Below are 10,785 nucleotides of genomic sequence, written 5' to 3' on the forward strand. Positions count from 1 at the left end.
TCCCTGCCCTCTCCCTGTCCCCCCCCCGTGCCCCCCTCACACCCGCTCCCCAGCCGGGCCCGGTCCCCGCCGACAGGTGCACGGAGCTGCGCTGAGGCAAGCGGTGGTAAAAGTCACCAAGTCCAAGGTTGCTCCGCTCCCACCGGCGCTATAAAACCGGTCGCCTTGTGCTCATCATGTTAACGTTTCGTGATCTTTACGATTCTTTTATTTCCCTCCCGAGCACGATGGGCTGCGGGCAGGTCTCTGCTTTAATTCCCGCTTCCCCTCTCAGTGTCGAGGTCTGATCAAATCCCGGGCACGCTGATAGCGAGGACAGCTCGCGGGGACCCGCCGACTAAGGCTGTCTTTCACTTTCCATTATAAAAGATTCATGCCAGCTTTTCCTGATAAACTCTTCTGCCCCTTCTTGTGCAAGGATTTGGCGTTTGCTGAGAGACGCCTTTGGGACAGGACCGTGACTTGGTGGCTGCCGCCCCCAGGTTTTGCCCAGGTGTCTCTGACCTCGGTGAAAGCGCCCTTCCTCACCCGCCACCTGTGTGCTGCGGGGAGCTGCTGACAGCAGGCCGAATTAACGACGTGGCAGGCCTCTGGAAACACCTCAGGGCAGCCCTGGCAAGTGCCAAGGGAAGAACCAAGGGAAGAAAGCTGGTACAAGCTTCCCCAGCTGCTGTAACGCGGCGAGGGAAGAGGAGAACCAGGCTCCTTCGGGCTCTTGTGCCATGGCCTCTGAAATCTGTCACCTTTCAGGTCTGGCAGCACTGCCACTGAGCACTGCAGCCTGGGGCTGGGATCCCAGCAGTGCCCCACGTAGTACCAAGCGGCAGCCAGCGTGCTTGTTGCTCTCCTTCCTCCTGCGTGCTGGATCTTTATTTGGGTGGGGAGGACACTTATATTTAAACAGTAATGAAAATACGTTACGAACAAGTTGAACTTTGAACATAAGGAGAAGTCAGATTGAAATAAATGTTGTGGTGCCTCTAAAAGCTTAAATTTGCCTCTTATTTGTGCATGCCTTGATGCACTAATTGTGTTACAGAAGGCTTGCAAACAAAGTCGTAATTAGCAGGAAACTTGCATGTAACAGTTTGTTCTTGGGGTTTTTATTCTTTGGTTAATGTGTAATAGAAATCTAAAAGTGGTATTGGAAACAGAAGGACTGCTAGATAAATTAAAAATCAACGTAGCAAGTTAGTTCCAGTTAGGAATCAAATTATTTAATTTGATTGATTTCACTACCTGCACAGGTAGTCTTTTTAATTTTGCATGGAAGAGAATGAGAACGAGCTGGTGATTCTGGATCCTTACGTCTGGTGCATAGATTTTCCCATCCTGTTCCATGCTGATCCTGCCTCAGGATTTTGGCTTGGCATCCCTGAGGTATAGAAATTAAATCCGATATACCGTAATGCATCATTTTAATGCCAGTACCTTGTTCGCTGGTACTCAAAAGCAGGTTCTTCCCTGGGACACCAATTTAAACTCCTTCTGCTTTTGCACAAGAACCTGTGAATTGCTGCAGCATGTGTAATCTGCAACTTGCAGGCACGGTTCTGCCCGCACTTCGAGGTTGTCTTTTATCTGTGCAGACAGTGTAGATTCAATAATCTTTTGTTAAAAATAATGTGCATTTTTCTTGCCTTGGTACTGTTGCCTCCTGACTTTAGGTTTGTCTGTGCTGAGACATTTGGAAAAGCTAGTCTGAATTTACCAAAAGTGTGGCTTTTTAGTAAACTTGTTAAACTCTGCTGGGCCCTGTTTGACACTGTGGTTAGAGTTCTGGCCCTACCTGCTGACCTGCCCGTGCCCCTGGTTTTATCATCCTTCTCAGGCAGCTTCAGTTTCTTTTGTTTACTGCTCTGGAGGTGGTAATTAGCAGTTGCTGATGATATGTTTTAAATGGTGTCAGACCCAAATTACGGCCGAGATTCAGACCTGCTCAGGGGCTGATGTCACGTTACTTCTGTCACGTTGTATAGATGGCATGAGTTGCCTTTGTGCTTGCAGAGCATGGAATAGAATGGGGAAATTGTTGCTTCTCCGTCATTAACTTTGTGGCCACACTCGGACGGGCTCCGCCCTATTCCATAAATCCAGCTTTTTGCCAGAGCTATTTTTGTCCAGGGTCACCAGCTGACCCAAGAGGGGTTGTGCTGGATTTAGTTCCCAAGTGAGCCCAGATGTGGGTGGAATTGAAATCATACCAGTCTCGGTGCATGCAAGGATTTTTCCCCATGGACTTCTCTAGTGGGCAAAAGAGAAACGGTTAAGTTGTCCTTTTCATTACTGTGTAATATTGGAGTTTAGGACTGTTGAAATGAGCTGGATTAGTGTGGCTGTCTGCTTTGCTTGCAGAAGTGAGAGGCACCATCGGTAGGCGGGTGGGCTCAAGGAGGATTTATACTTCGGTTCCCAACCACTGCGCTTTGTGCCCTGTTATTTATAGAGTCGTCTTGTGATTCAGTGAGGATTTCATATTCTTAGCTGTTTTTTCATGGCCATGTCTTACAACCAGTTACTGCACCGGCAGTTTCATGTGAGCTCTCAAGCAGTCCTTGGGTGTTACACCATAATTGTAAATAAAAGTCGTTAATGAGCAACTATAAAGTCCTATAAACAGTCATATCTGAAGAGTTTGCACTTCATCAGATATTCAGCATTATTTGCTCCCGTGTCTGAGGATGGGCTGCAAAAACTGTTTTTTTGTATTTTTTTTTGCTCTTATGGTTGTCTCCTGTTCTGTGAAAGCAAAGGTAAGGCTGCAGTCCCCTAAAAAGACAACTGTAGCAAAGTGAAACAAGGAATTAGGCTTTGAATGCTGAAGAGAGATATCTGGATGGGTTTTCTTGAGGAAGTTGTGCATAGGTTATACCTTTTGGGGCTCTCTCCCCAAAAGGCATCTACTTCTTGCATAGTATCTGACGGCCTTAAAAGTGATCTGTTTTGGGTTCTGAATGACCCTGATGTGGAAAGCTGTCAGCCTCCTGGGTTTGCATCTCTGTCCGCTTGGATACAAGAAGCCGAAGATGGTATTAAAAACATACAGACTTCATCACTGCTGAGCGACCTGAAAAGGACCTATGACGCCATCTTTAGCACTCCATTTCAGTAGGTGATATTAACACACTTGTGCGTGTGAATACGCAGACGTTCCCTCACCTCAAGGCTCTGAAAGGCCAAAGCGTTAGAATCTCAGAATCAATAAGGTGGGAAAAGACCTCCAAGATCATCTGGTCCAGCCATCGCTCTACTACCAATGTCACCCACTAAACCATATCACCAAGCACCACGTCCAACCTTTCCTTGAACACCCCCAGGAACAGTGACTCCACCGCCTCCCTGGACAACCCATTCCAGTGCCTGACTGTTCTTTCTGAGAAGAAATGTCTCCTAATTTCCAACCTGAAATGCAGGTTCCAGGCCTTGCTCTGTGATTTAGTATCCTCTTGATCTGGAGAGGGGTTTTGTTCCTTCCATCTGTCCTCAGCAGGTCTGGTGACACGAGCAAGGGACAGGTGTTGACCCAGGCAGTGCTCTGCTCCTGTCCTTGGAGGATTGGAGTCTCCATAAACACGTTAAGAACAGTTCTTTCTCAGTGGGGTTGCTGATCGTCGATATCATTTGATTCTTCATCTGCATAGTGCCCTTTCTTACTTAATCTTAGTAAAGTGTTGGAGTGAATGGGCACTCTCTATTCTACTGACCTTTTGATGTTGGCTTTCTTATTTATTGAGGGCTGTCTTGAACATTCATATTTTTGATTGAAGCTGTGGGGGGGGAGATTTAGCTTTGCACTAGGTAGTAAAGTATCTTTTATTCTGGCAGAGAAAATATTACATGAATGCTTGGTTTCATTTATGCTTTTGGTAATGAAATATTCATGTGTAATGAACAAGCTTTCCATGCCTTTAAGCCATTTTAATTTTGTAATTCTAAATGAGATATGAATATTTGAATTGTTTGGGTGGTGTTGAATTAAAAAGCTGCTGGGAAGCCTCCTCTCTGCCACCGCGGCGCTGCTCGGGCATCTGGCAGCGAAGCCGTGCCGGCTTTCCTGGGCCTCCTCGGAATTACTCGGTTTGCAGGGAGCTGTCTTGTGTCAGGATTTGGAATGATCGGAATGAAAATTCCCCTTAGTCTATCAAAACTTGACTTACGAGCTTGGATGTGTTCCAGCTTGATCTTTGCAAACGGGTAGGGCCACCCATCTCACTTAGAAAGCAAATCCGAAGGATGCAAATAGCAGAAAGGAGCGTCAGGGTGAGCTTTCCGGCGTCCAGAGCGAGGACCAGCCAGCGGACAGCACCTGTGTGAATGAAGCAGTGCGCGGGGTGCCCAGGGCAGCCTTTGTTTTGCCTCTGTATGTGCTTAATTTGCAGAGTTCTACCGAGTCTTCTGCATGTCTGTCATGAACGCCTTCTTTTCTCGGAGTGAAAAGTTACAATAGGTGGTGTGGGTGAGGTGTAATAATGAATAATATAAGAGGACAGATTTATGAATGAGATTAGTCCTCCAGGATACCTTACAGTTTTAAATTCTTATGCTGGTGATGCTGTGCAGCAGACCTGCTGGTCCTGGCCTGCCAGCTGCCACCGAGCCGTGTTTATGACACTTGCCACAGCACAGGTGACAAAACGTGACGGGAGGTGGCAAGCTGGGGAGTGGCTTCAGGTGTGGAGAGAAAGCCCTACAGATCCAGTTGTAATCAAATTGTTTTGTGTCAGCTGAATAGGGCATGTTCCTTTTTTACATCTTTGTGTAAATAGCTGCCAAAAAATTGTTTATAAGAAGTATATCAACAGAAAGTCAGCTGCTGATTTAGGATTTCCTCAGCAACCTTTTTTACTTTCATCCTCGTCTCTTCCCTGCAATTATTTCATAGTCTGATGAAGTAAGATGGGTCCTAAAGATCATCAGAGTGGGCAGTGTATGTTTGTGGTGCTGTAATGTCAAAATAAGTTCAGCATTCTACTTGCATATGTTTGAGATGGCATGTGTAGCCTGTGTCATCTTAGCTGAAGTCATTTATTATTGCCTTCTGAATTACACTAGCTAAGGGTCTGGCTTTAAGATGTGCCAAGTTCTTACAGCAAGTCTTAGCTAATGTTTCCAATGAGTCTCGTGGTGCCCTTTAGTTAAGAGTCCTTTATATTGACTTCTCTTCAAAATTCTGCTTCTGCTGGTTTCACTGATCTGCTGCTCCACCAACCCCTTGCATTCCTTTTGGGCTGAGCAAGCTTTTAAACTACCTGAGCGTTTCCCCTTTAGTCATATTTACTTGAATTCCTTTTATAGTTGCAGATCTTGCTACATACTTGGCAGTTGCATCATCACTCTTGTTTCCCAGTCCCTCAGTCAGGATTGCATCTCACTGTGGAATGAAAGGATTTTGAAGGGGGGGGGGGGGGAACAGATGGCTGCACCCAGGTTTGTCTGTGAGTGTTAAATAAGGGAGGTGTGCTTCACTTTGTACCAAATACTCATTTCCAGCTCTCAGAAACAGAGGCACTATTTCTGGAAGATGGCTGTTCCTTTCGTGGCTTTTCAGTTAGATGTGACGAGACATCAGCTCACGTTGCTGTGTTCACGTACTGATACTTCTGTCTCTGTTAAACAGACCATGGAGGGGAAATAAGTTTTCATTGTGAGGCTTCCAAATGTTAAAAGAACACCTTGGATGTGAGGCTGTTCTGTCTTTGGGAGTGAAAAAGGGGCGTTGGATTTTAAGCTGTTGAAAAGACTTGTTTTCTTCTGACCTAAACCATTAATTTGATCCTCTATCTGTTTGCTAGGAATGAATTTTTTGAATTCCTTGGACTTATTTCAGCTAGCATTCTCACCTGGTCTGCCTGGGGCCAAACTGCTGAAGGCTGTGACAGGACAGTGGACTGGTTCTGTTTGTAAGTAGTCATTTAGATCATGGAATATCCCTTGTTGCAAGGGACCCACAAGGATCCAGCTCCTGGACAGATGCTGTCAGAACCCAGCAGTGAGAAGCTGAATTAGGAAGAAGGGGGATTATGTGAAGACCTTTAAATAGAACAGTTGCTAATGATAAGATGGGACCCACCCTCATTGTCATCAATGTTCTTGCAGTGTTCTACTTTGCAGTCTCATCTGTAGAAGTGTGAGCGGTGCTGGGGCACAACCACTCTTACCGCTTTACCTGGTGACAGGGATGGCATTTTCCATTTTTCTGATTTCAGAGTGGTTTTCCGTGCAGACTTTGAATTTTCTCCCTGAACAGCGCTGGAATGCTTGTCTCACCACTGTCGCGTTATGTCCCGTTTACCTGTCTGCCGAAGCATTTTGCACCATGCGGTTCCTGCTTGCTGTGGTGCTGCTGGCCATCCGTTCCTGATTTAGAAGTTGGCAGTGGTCTGCCCTGTGGCTGCCATTTGCCTGCTTTGACCTGGCAGCCTCCAGGGACGTGAAACTTCAGTAAGCGTACGATCCTGTCTGATCCTTCCCAGAAAAACGTGTTTTATGTTTGGTGAAAACATGGCATTAAACCAGTTATGTGGTCTGTAGACAGCTGCTTATGTGTCCTCATATCATTTCTCATCCTTGGATGTTTCTTGCTGTACTCCAGAGCATCAGTACTCTCACCATCCCTCTGAAAAGCACCGTGCTGCGTGCCCCTTTGTTACTCCTCCTGCTGATTTTCTGGCTGTGTCTCTATAGCTATGGTATCCCCTGGGCCATCCCCGACACTCCTCTCTCTCTCCTTCAGTGCCTTTGTACAGATGTAGCCCCTGCCCATCCGCCCCCCTTGCTGAAGAGGCCGTTGGCGTGTTGTCAGCACTGCTGATGGCCGAGGCGTCCTCCCCAGCCCACCGTGATCTTCCTGGCCAAGGTCTGCCCACAAGGCTGAGCGTGCTCCTCTGGACAGCAGTGTGCTGTTCTGCCTGCTCCCCCTGATCAAAGCCTTCTGCTCAAAGTTATGGGTTGTTTCCTGCATTGTGCATTGGGTCTGAGTCCGGGCTGTGCGCACAGCTGGATCTCTTGCCTAGAGTCACCTTCATGCTGATGTTGTGCTTGCTTCGTGTCTCAGGCCTTGGCAGCCCCCCCTTCCCGCATGTGCTTGTTCAAAGTGCATCCACAGAGATTGTTTTTGCTTCCTGTTTTATCTGCTTCACCTATCTCTTTGCCTCTTTCCTGTTTGACCTCAGAAGCACAGCTTATCTCCTTCCACTGTTTATCAGTTTCTCCCACAGTACCGAACCATTAATAGGTCTGCCTGAAAACCATCTGACAAGCATTTTTGTACTTTTCCCGTGCTCCTTTTGGCATGGAAGAAGAACCATATAAATTTCAGCAAAGATACTGCCCCCTCCTTAAATGTCTAATTTATGAAGGCTGCACAAACTTTGTCATGGTAGGAGGTTTGGTATGCTGTAACCGCTGATTATCATGTTGATCTGTTCGAGTAGTTTCCTGGTTCCATATGGGATCTGTCCCCGGGGGAGTTTATGTTCTCTTTGGCTTGGACAGAGCCTTGCCTGATGCTATCCTGTCTGAAGTTGGTCAGGTAAAAAAGGATTTACTGAAGTGTGGTGATCTGTTCCCATTTAAGGTTGCCGTCGCTTCATTTGGGAAGCCCAAAGTTCTTGCTGCATCTTTCTGTGGAACAAAAGTTTTGGAGCGAGCAGCTTTGTGGCAGGACTCTGGCTTGTGCAATGTGATGTGCTCCAAGTCGTGAATGTTTAGCTTAGGGTAACTCCATCTCCGAAGCTTAATGTTTTAGGTTTGTACTTCTGTGCTTGTCTTTCCACACATGTGTGGTGGTTTTACCGTGCTAGGCAGTTGAACACCACAACCGTTCTCTCACTCCCCCTCCTCAGATGAGGAGGGGAAGAAGTAAAGGAAAGAACAACTCACGGGTTGAGATAAGGATGATTTAATTAAAGAGGAAATATATATATATATATGTATATATATATATGTATTATTAAGGAAATATTATTAATTAAACAATTCAACTAAAGGAAAAAAAGGGAAAGGGGAAGAGGGAGGGGGAAAGGGAATAACTAAACAAAACAAGTAAAGGCTATGTGGAAGTGCAGAGGAAAAGAAATTACTCTACTTCCCACAAATGACCGATGCTTGACCACGTCCTTGAAGCAGGGCCTCAACGCACGTAGCCAGTGTTCGGGAGGAGGACAGACGTCTTCACAACGAGAGTCCACCCCTCCCCTCTTCTTCCTTTTTCCACCTTTTATTGCTGAGTGTGACATCATATGGTATGGAATATCCCTTTGGTTGGGTTAGGTCAGCTGCCCTGCTGATGTTTCTTTCTCACTTTTTGCCCACCCCCTAGGAGGGTCAGAGAGAGTCCTGATGCTGTGCCAGCACTGCTCAGCAGCAGACACAACACCGGTGTGATACCACTGCTGTTCTAGCTACAGGTGCAGAGCACAGCACTGTATGGGCTGCTGCAGGGAAAGTTAACATCCCAGCCAGACCCAGTACAACATGCAGTCTTCTTTATTTAGATCAAGCCAACTACGTGGTCTTTCACTGAAACTTCTGATGTCCTTTGAACGAGTCTTCTGAAATGAGGCTCCTGATGAAAAGATTCTTAATCTGTGATGCAGAGCAGGCATACATTGCTACCCCTCAGGCAAAGTATACTTTGGGGAGCCAGTTGAAACTTTCTGAGAAGATTCCCATTTAATACCTGTCCTCCACTGTAAGCATCAGACTCATCAATCAGTGCCTTCATCATTGCACTGTTTTATTATGGTGGCAAGGACAAAGCCATAGTAGGGAAACTGAAGGTGGCTTGAGCAACTCGCTACATCATTCCATCCAGGAAGCAAGACAATCGAGTACAGGGAATGCATATTTTAACAGCTTACTGGGTGGCAGCAAAGGCTGTCTCAAAATGAATAGCGAGGAAAAACAAACTAAAACAACAACAAGATGTGCTTTTCCCACTGTATGAACAGCACAGCTTTCTTTTGGGAGAGCTCCTCCACAGTATGTTGAGATGGTAAAGGCTGGCAGATCAGTCAGCAAAGGCTGGTGGCTGTAAAGGCTTTTACATCACGGTTATCAAGAGCACAATGAAGCTTTCATGTGGCTAGGCATCTTTTAGATGTTTACAGTAAAACTTTCTCTTCTATTCATACTGTTAAACTTCAGGTAAATAGGTTATTTTGTTTAAAAGAATGAATTTTAAAGCAAGTTTCACCTTCAAAGGAAAAATCTGACTACCTTTCTTTGAGGTCTTCTTCCCATGCACTGTTTATAGAGCAGCTGGGATATCTAGTCTGTAAACTTCTGAGGCTAGAAACAGTATTTTCCTGTTCTCCTTAATAGCTGATGTGTTCCTTCTTGATCCTGAGTGTAAAGAGCAGGGGAACTAATGAAAGAAGACTTGGAGAGCTGAGTGTAATTTAAGGCTCTAGAAAAAGCCTAGAACATCAGAGCCTGAGCACCAGGGCTCTGAGTGAGCCTTCTCAGAAGACTGTTGCTCCTGCATAATGCAGAGTGCGTATCTCTTCTGTTTGCTTCTCAGAATACTGGAAAGAAGCTATGCTGCTTTTCCTTTTGTTTGCAAGGAGAGAAGTACCATGGTGTTCTTTCAAAGCTGGATGTAAACAGCTCCTTGGAACAGTAGCTATTAAACTTTGTTGAAAAGTGCTTAGCAATGACAAAAAAATGTTATTTCCGAAAGGATTTCTGTAGCACTGAAGGTTTTTTTTTTGCAAATGAAAGTCCAAATTTACCACAAAAATGTCCCTGTAACCTCTTATAATTCAAAACATATTACTTGCTTTTCAAAAGCACAGGCAAATTACCAGGGAGACTTTCTAAAATAAGACTGAGGGTTAGATGTATAACTCTGTGGACAATGCCTTTTGATAATAAAGTGTTTCCTTTTTTGAGTTTCATCTGTGTCGCAGTAAGAAAGTAACGTTGCTTTATGGGGTTTATGTACTGACCTCTTCTAAGTGACAAGAACACTAATGTTTGTGCGTACATGCAGAAATCGGTATATAAAAAGGAGCATATTCATTTCCCTTTTTCCTATTAAATGTAGCATTTATGTCTCTAGCAAAACAAACAATAGAAATCTCGTCTCTCCCCCCTTCTTTCTTTCTTTTTCTTTTTTTTTTTTTTTTTTTTTTAAACTTGTTTTTTGGGCCGTGCTGCATCCTGGCTTTCAGGGATGCAGACATTCCTAAGCTAGACATCTCCAGTCTCTGGCAGCTAATTCTCAGAGTCTTTATTAGTTATACTGAGCTTAAACCACTTTGAGGAAACGCCAAGAAAAAGTAGATATGTGTAAACCTTTATAAGCCCGGTGTAAGACTGTGCAAGCCAGACTTGATAGGAGACTGTAGTCAAGTTGGACAATTCTGAAATAATTACTTTTTTTTTTTGCTTAATTTTTCCAATCACTTGATAGAAAACATGTTTTCCATTAAGGGCTTACATTTTTGGAGTCTTACAGGGGGGCTGTTTATTGTCAAAACTGAGTCTTGTTTTTCACTGAAACTTTTCAGCTGCTTCTCTCTCCTTCGGGACCATCGCCCTGCTCAGGGGGCAGCAGTGGGGGGGCCTGGGGCGGTGCGCTTGGTGCCCTGCTGGACCTGGACGGCTCCTCTGGAGGTAGGAGTGTGAAAGCCAAGAAGACTTGAGGGCAGATACTATCGTTTAAAACATGGTTTGTATCATCCCCCATCATGCAAGGAAGAGTACCGTATAGTAATGTAAACTTCCATGTTTTCATTAGCTTCAAGAGTATCTTTTTTTTTTTTTTTTTTTTTTTTTTTT

General features: G+C 45.1%; 1 protein-coding gene and 1 long non-coding RNA gene across 8 annotated transcripts in view; both read left to right on the forward strand.

Moving 5' to 3' along the window:
• MYO1D (myosin ID) overlaps positions 1-10,785 on the forward strand; it is a 157,564-nt gene that overhangs the window by 645 nt on the left and 146,134 nt on the right. The window lies entirely within an intron of this gene.
• Positions 25-993, forward strand: LOC118178715. The gene is made up of 2 exons (XR_004756277.1): positions 25-127; positions 282-993. It is a non-coding gene; the product is annotated as an uncharacterized LOC118178715 (long non-coding RNA).

Source organism: Oxyura jamaicensis, chromosome 27 (assembly GCF_011077185.1).
Source record: "Oxyura jamaicensis isolate SHBP4307 breed ruddy duck chromosome 27, BPBGC_Ojam_1.0, whole genome shotgun sequence".
In the NCBI taxonomy this organism is placed as follows: Eukaryota; Metazoa; Chordata; class Aves; order Anseriformes; family Anatidae; genus Oxyura; species Oxyura jamaicensis.